This window comes from Pinus tabuliformis, chromosome 4_1, assembly GCF_031772625.1.
Source record: "Pinus tabuliformis cultivar Carrire ecotype Pingquan chromosome 4_1, CPIR1, whole genome shotgun sequence".
Taxonomy (NCBI): Eukaryota; Viridiplantae; Streptophyta; class Pinopsida; order Pinales; family Pinaceae; genus Pinus; species Pinus tabuliformis.
The window spans coordinates 971,266,689-971,273,811 of record NC_142303.1 but is presented as its reverse complement, the minus strand read 5'-3'; positions in this window follow the sequence as shown (position 1 = coordinate 971,273,811).

Sequence of the window (7,123 nt, the reverse complement as noted above, 5' to 3'; positions counted from 1 at the left end):
CTTCCTTGGAGAATCCAATTTGGCTTAGACTTGTGGCATTGGAAAGAGGACGCAGAAGGCTACTACAGGTAGCAATTTTAGAACTGGATGATCCCAAATTACAGAGATACATCAGATTCAATATCAGGCTTCTATAAAGTGAAAAAAGGTGTGTAGTTTTTTTTTTTTAATTTTTGTGTAAGCTTGGTTTAACGGAATTCAAAGGGCATAGTAAAGCATTATTATCGGTAACTGATGCCCCGAGGAAAGAAAATGAAAACACCTAGTAAGGAACCTAAAAGCTCTAGCATGACTCATGAAGAAGAGGAAGAAATGCTACATAATCTATCAAAATTACAAGAACAAGTGCAACAAATGTCACGCTCACAAAAGCTAACAGAAGCCACAAAAGCTAACAGAAGCTAAGATAAGTGGCGTGGAATCTAAGATAAATGTCGTGGAATCTAATATAAAGGGCATGGAAGCTAAGATGGATGGTTCGAAGACATATTTGAAGAGAGACATGGCAGATTTGAAGATAGATATGAAGACAGACATGGAAGAATTGAAGAAGTTGCTACAAGAAAGGGTCACTAATGGTGAAAAGGTAGTAAAGGAAACTCATGATGAGAACAAAAGAAATGTTAATCATGATCCATAGATGCTAATGTTGGATCGAAGAATCACCATATTCCAAAAAATCGATATGAGGAAGTTTGATGGCAAGGATCCCGCCACATGGATATTACAGATGGAGCAATTCTTCGATCTCAATAATGTGCAAAACACACAAAAGGTACGTATGGCAACTGTTATTTGGAACCAAATCAGTTTGTATGGTATCAATGGCTTTGCTCTCGTAAACAATTTATCACTTGGGCAATTTTTACGGAAGAATTGATAGCACATTATGAAGATACAAAAAGCAACACTTTTTTTAGCCAATTGATAAGTCTCAAACAAAAGGGTTCAGTAATGGAGCACATTGAGGAGTTCCAAAAATTGAACGTAAGGGTAAAATATATTCTAGAGGAGCATAGGATTGATGTGTTCATAGGGTCTTTAGAGAAGGCATTGAGGTTAGCAAGTAAAATGGAAAGAAAAATTATGGCAACCAGGAAGCATACCACTCACAACTATAAAGATGGAAGTGTTGTTGCCCCTAGTCTTCCACAACCTATAAGGTTGACACCACAACAATTGGAAGAAAAAAGAGCAAAAGGGCTTTGTTACAGTTGTGATAGCAAATACACAAAAGGTCATAAGTGTGCTGAGAAGAAATTATTCTACATAGATTGTGAAGAGGAAGAAGAAAAGGAGCAAGAAAGGTCAAAAGAAGAAGATATACTTCAGGAACAAAGCCTAGATGAAGAACAAATAAATCCGACCATATCTTGTAATGCATTGGCGGGAATTACCACTCCTCAAACCATCAAGATAGAAGGACAAATCAAGAAGAAAAAGGTAATAGTGTTGATTGATTCAGGAAGCACCCACAATTTTATTCATTGTAGGGTAGCAAAAGAATTGAATTGCTTCCTATATCCAGCACCAGAGTGTCAAGTGATGATTGCAAATGGAGGAACAATAAATTGCTCTGGAAAGTGCCATAATATCAAGCTATCCATGGGAGAATATGTATTGACTAGCCCAATGCTTTCCATTCCAATGGGAGGTGCTGATGTTGTACTAGGAGTCCAATGGCTACAATCCTTGGGTACAATAGCTTTTAATTTTCAAGAACTTTTCATCAAATTTTCTACGGAAGGAAAGGAAGTTGAATTAAGGGGTATTGCAGGGAAACCAGGAAAGATAATCAGCTCTAATGGTATGACAAAGCTTCTAAAAAAGAGAAAAGAGGTGTAATTGCACAATTATGTTCGCTAGATGTTTCCACATTGGAATCATCTATTTCTCCAGATCTCCAAAAAGTCTGGACAATCATTCCAAGGTATTTGAGACTCCCAAGGGTCTCCCACCTATGCGTGATCATGATCATGCTATTCATCTGATTCCAGGAAGTGTTCCTCCAAACATCAGGCCGTACAGATATCCCTATGTCCAAAAAAGTGAAATTGAACGTATGGTTGCAGAAATGCTAGAGGCTGGTATAATTCAACCGAGTCAAAGTTCTTTCTCAGCTCCAGTAGTATTGGTGCACAAGAAGGATGGATCATGGCGCATGTGTCCAGATTATAGGGAGCTCAACAAGCTCACTATTAAAGATAAGTTCCCCATTCCTGTTATTGATGAATTACTGGATGAATTGCATGGATCAATTTACTTCACCAAGTTGGATCTTCGTTCGGGATATCATCAAATCAGAATGAAGATTGAAGACATTCCGAAAACGGCATTTAGAACTCATGAGGGTCATTATGAATTTTTGGTCATGCCTTTTGGCCTTACCAATGCACCTTCAACATTTCAAGGTTTGATGAATTCAATTTTCAAACCATTCCTTAGAAAATTTGTGTTAGTATTTTTTGATGATATACTAATCTACAGCAAGTCTTGGAAGGATCATGTTGAACATGTTGACAGGGTGCTACAACTATTGGAGGAGAAACAATTATATGCAAAAAGATCCAAATGTTTCTTTGGAGTCCAGGAGGTGGAATATTTGGGTCATATTGTATCTCATGAAGGAGTTAAGGTAGACCCTAGCAAAATTAAAGCCATTAAGGAATGGAAAATCCCCACATCCATAAAGCATCTGCGAGGATTTCTTGGGTTGACAGGGTATTATCGCAAGTTTGTTAAGAATTATGGGAGAATAGCAGCACCTCTAACAACATTATTGAAGAAAGATTCATTTTCATGGACTCCGAAGCAACAAAGGCCTTTGAACATCTTAAAGAGGCAATGTGCCAAGCACCGTCTTAGCTACACCGGACTTCACAAAAACCTTTATTGTGGAATGTGATGCTTCAGGAAATGGAATTGGTGCTGTTCTAATGCAAGATGAAAGACCCATTGCTTTTGAAAGTCGTCCAATCAAGGGAAAGTTTTTAAGCAAAGCTATTTATGAGAAGGAAATGTTGGCAATACTCCATGCACTTAAGAAATGGCGACCCTACCTAATGGGAAGACACTTCAAGGTAAAAACGGATCATGATAGCCTTAAATACTTTTTAGAACAAAGATTATCCTCTGAAGAGCAACAAAAGTGGGTCACAAAGATGTTGGGTTATGACTTTGAAATCATCTACAAAAAAGGGAAGCAAAATGTGGTGGCAGATGCACTCTCAAGAAAGGATGAGGATGTGGAAGCATTGTTGTGTGCCATTTCTATTATCCAACCAGATTGGATAAACGAAGCAAGGGAGGAATGGAAGAATGACGAAGAAGTGTGGGCACTTATTCGAAAGCTACAACAAGATTCCAGTACTTCTGATACATTTAGCTGGAAAAATGATTCGTTATGGTACAAAGATCGCTTATACCTCTGTAAGAATTCCCAGCTAAAACAAAAGATTCTTATGGAATTGCACACTTCTCCCTTAGGAGGGCACTCAGGATTTTTAAAAACTTACCACAGGGTTAAGAAGGAATTTTTTTGGGATGGCCTTAAATCAGATATTCAAAAGTTTGTGGCGGAATGTTTGGTTTGCCAGCAAAATAAAGTTGAAACAATTAAGACACCGGGTCTATTACAACCTTTATCCATTCCAAGCCAACGTTGGGAGGAGGTTTCAATGGATTTTATCACAGGTTTACCCAAGTCTGAGGGAAAGAGTGTCATCATGGTGGTAGTTGACAGACTTACCAAGTATGCACACTTTTGTGCATTATCACATCCATTTAAAGCCAGTACAGTTTCTACTGCATTTATGGAAACAGTTCAAAAGCTACATGGAAACCCAAAGATTATTGTAAGTGACAGAGATCCCATTTTCACTGGAAATTTTTGGACAGAATTATTTTCTTGTCTTGGTACTCAGTTAGCTCATAGCTCATCTTATCATCCTCAATCTGATGGAAAACTGAGATAGTAAACAAATGTTTGGAAGGATATCTTCGTTGCTTTGTATCTGATAAACAGACACAATGGGTCAAATGGTTGCCTCTGGCTGAATGGTGGTATAACACTTCCTTCCATACAGCAACAAAAATGACCCCATTTATGGCACTTTATGGGTATCAACCACCATCCATCACATCATATTTAAGAGAAAATTCTAAGGTTCAGGCAGTGGAACATCACATCGAACATCAACAACAAGTCCTCCAACTCTTAAAGGATAACCTCGTGTTGGCACAAAATAGAATGAAACAACAGGCAGATCAACATCGCAGTGAAAGAAGTTTTGATGTAGGTGATTGGGTATTCCTACGGCTACAACCATATAAGCAAATGTCCCTAAAGCAAGCTAAGAAGGATAATAAATTATCACCAAAGTATTATGGTCCGTACAAGGTGTTGAAAAAGATTGGTACTATGGCATACAAATTGGAGCTTCCTGCAGCTTCTCGATTGCACCCAGTTTTCCATGTTTCATGTTTAAAGAAGGTTATAGGTGACAAGCTCCCAATTCAAACAATATTGCCAGAACTTGACGAGGAAGGAAAAATTATATTGGAACCGGAAGCAGTCACAGAAACAAGAACTCGACAGCTACGAAATCGATCAATTTCAGAGTATCTTATCAAGTGGAAGAACTTATCCCGCTGAAGATTCCACATGGGAGGATGAGAATTTATGCAGAAGTATCCAGAACTACTCAAGCATTGAGGAAAACAATTTTTTTGAAGGAGAGGGGCATGTTGGGTCCCTATAATACTAGTGATTACCCCATTACTATTGTAGTTATACCCCTTATTTATATTGTTGTGCCCCTATTACCCCCATATTGCTATTTCTGTGTCCCATAGAATCCCTCTATTGTTACTTTTGTGGCTTTATATTATTATTGTTAGGTCGGCTAGATTATATTGTGGCTCCCTAGACTCCTATATATAGAAAGGAGGTTTTGTCATTTGTATCATCCAAGAATTGTTCATTTATGTAATGTAAAGGAGGTTGCCCCCTCGAAGAGGCTGAATTCTAAGGCGTTGATCTATCTTTTCTATCTTTTCTTGAGCTGGGTTCATAACAATTTCCTACACCATAGTAAGAATGGTGTGTATGGTGCAGAGCTATTAAGTCATGGTAAATACCTAGTTGCCTAATAAGATTTGCAACATTTTAAAAACAATACAACATTTTAAATAACACCATAAAATACACACCCAACACTTTTATGTAATGCAATTTACTAAGAGGAGCATATTGTGCTTGTATGAGAGTGGCACACAATTGATGAAGAACTCCATCCTCATCAATGGTAAATACTGTCTGCCACTCATTAGCAACATTATCAATGAAGTCATAGAAGAGACTCCAGAATTTTGTAGATTACTACCTACTTTTTTGAAGATGATATAAATCCCAAGATTTGTTGCTGGTTGCATAACGTATCCTGGAAATAACGCAAATCAATATTCAAAATCAAATTTGATACGTAAAAAATCAAACTCATACATTTGAGAGTAAGTATATTTTCTACAATATATTACTTGGGTATGACTGGTTTCAAGTTTTTGAACAAGAGGATTAAGAAAAACTTGAGATAACCACTGCCTTATCTGACTGCTCCATTATTAAATATGAGGTTAAGCACCCAAGTTTTGAAAGGCTTCCGCAGATTTCTCTAATAACATCAAGGGGGGAGGTAGCCATATCCTTGTTTAGGGGGGAGGTAGCCATATCCTGGTTTAGGCAGTGCATGAAGTTTTTGTGAGATATGAGACATCCTAGTTGTCTTGAGGGAGGTGTTTCTTGGAGTGCTAGGGAAAGATCCTGAATTTGGAACAATATTTAGATTAGTACCACCTAGTCTATGAAGTATTGGTGATGGCGTTGTGAGAATTTAGTTTGAAGGTGTTGCTGTCTTTGATAGTTTTTCTTCAACATTTTATAGAAACTCTTTAAGTTTTTGTTCTGACAGTATTTCCTCCTTTGTAAGACTAGGCCTTTGTTTATACCATGGTATTGGAAATTGTTTGTCCCAAGCGGACGTGCTTTGGCATGGTACTTGCAATCCTAGAAGGGATCAAGTACTTTGGGATCATAGTAATCTATTTGTAATAGGAGTAGTGAATGGAGAAATGTTTCTGACACCCACATCTAGCCTCTCCAATATAGACCATTGATATTTACCAGGCCCTTGTCCACGAGAAAATTTAGAAGATGATTGTTGTAGAGGTGATAATAGAGATGAGGGGATGGAGTTGATGAATTATTTTATCTCTATGGCTATTTTATACTACAAATATTTCAATGGAAGTCTTTAATTCCCTCATCAATATTCCTCTTCCTTAACCCCTAAAATTCTTGTTGATGTTCTACAAAACCAAATGGTTGTGTAGGTTTGTTTGATGTTGATCTTGTTGTTGAATCTCTAGGATGGTTTGAAAAATAGCATAACCATTTGAATTTTTCATTCACTGCAACAAAAATTCTTTTAAGATAGCAAAAATAGTTGCGTGGAATGATAACCCTACTATTATTTGTAGCACCTTGAGAACCCCATCTATAATTAGAAAAATGAACAATACTGGCCATATTCCAACTTACAATCCATTCTATTAACCATAAAAAAGTTTAAAGGCTACATGATCAGAAGCCAAAAATAAAAACTCACAAGAAATGTATTGTAGGATGCCTACAACTGCTATCAAGTCAACAACCTTTTGTTCCCTACAACAATTTATAAAAGGCACTTTGTCATTGAAACACTTGAGAACTTACTAGCATTTAAGAACAATCTAAAGGAAACAAGAGCTTTGTTCATATATAGAGTTCTCCCTAGAAATAATCTATGAAGTAATAATAGAAGATAATTTTATCAGTTAGGTGGATTGGGGTCATGCATAAGAAGTAGAAATTGAAACCTAGAGCAGTGTAGTACTTGGTCATTGGATTATTGCTGCCAATCTAAGATTCAAAGTACTTTGTCATGAATTTTTTCTCTAAATAGAAGCACAAGATTAATATATAATGCCATGGTAAGCTGAAATTGCTAGAAAACACAAAATGAAAATGATCCAGGTCATTCGGGCATGTATGAGAATAGCTATTAAGCTATAGAAAATGGTGATC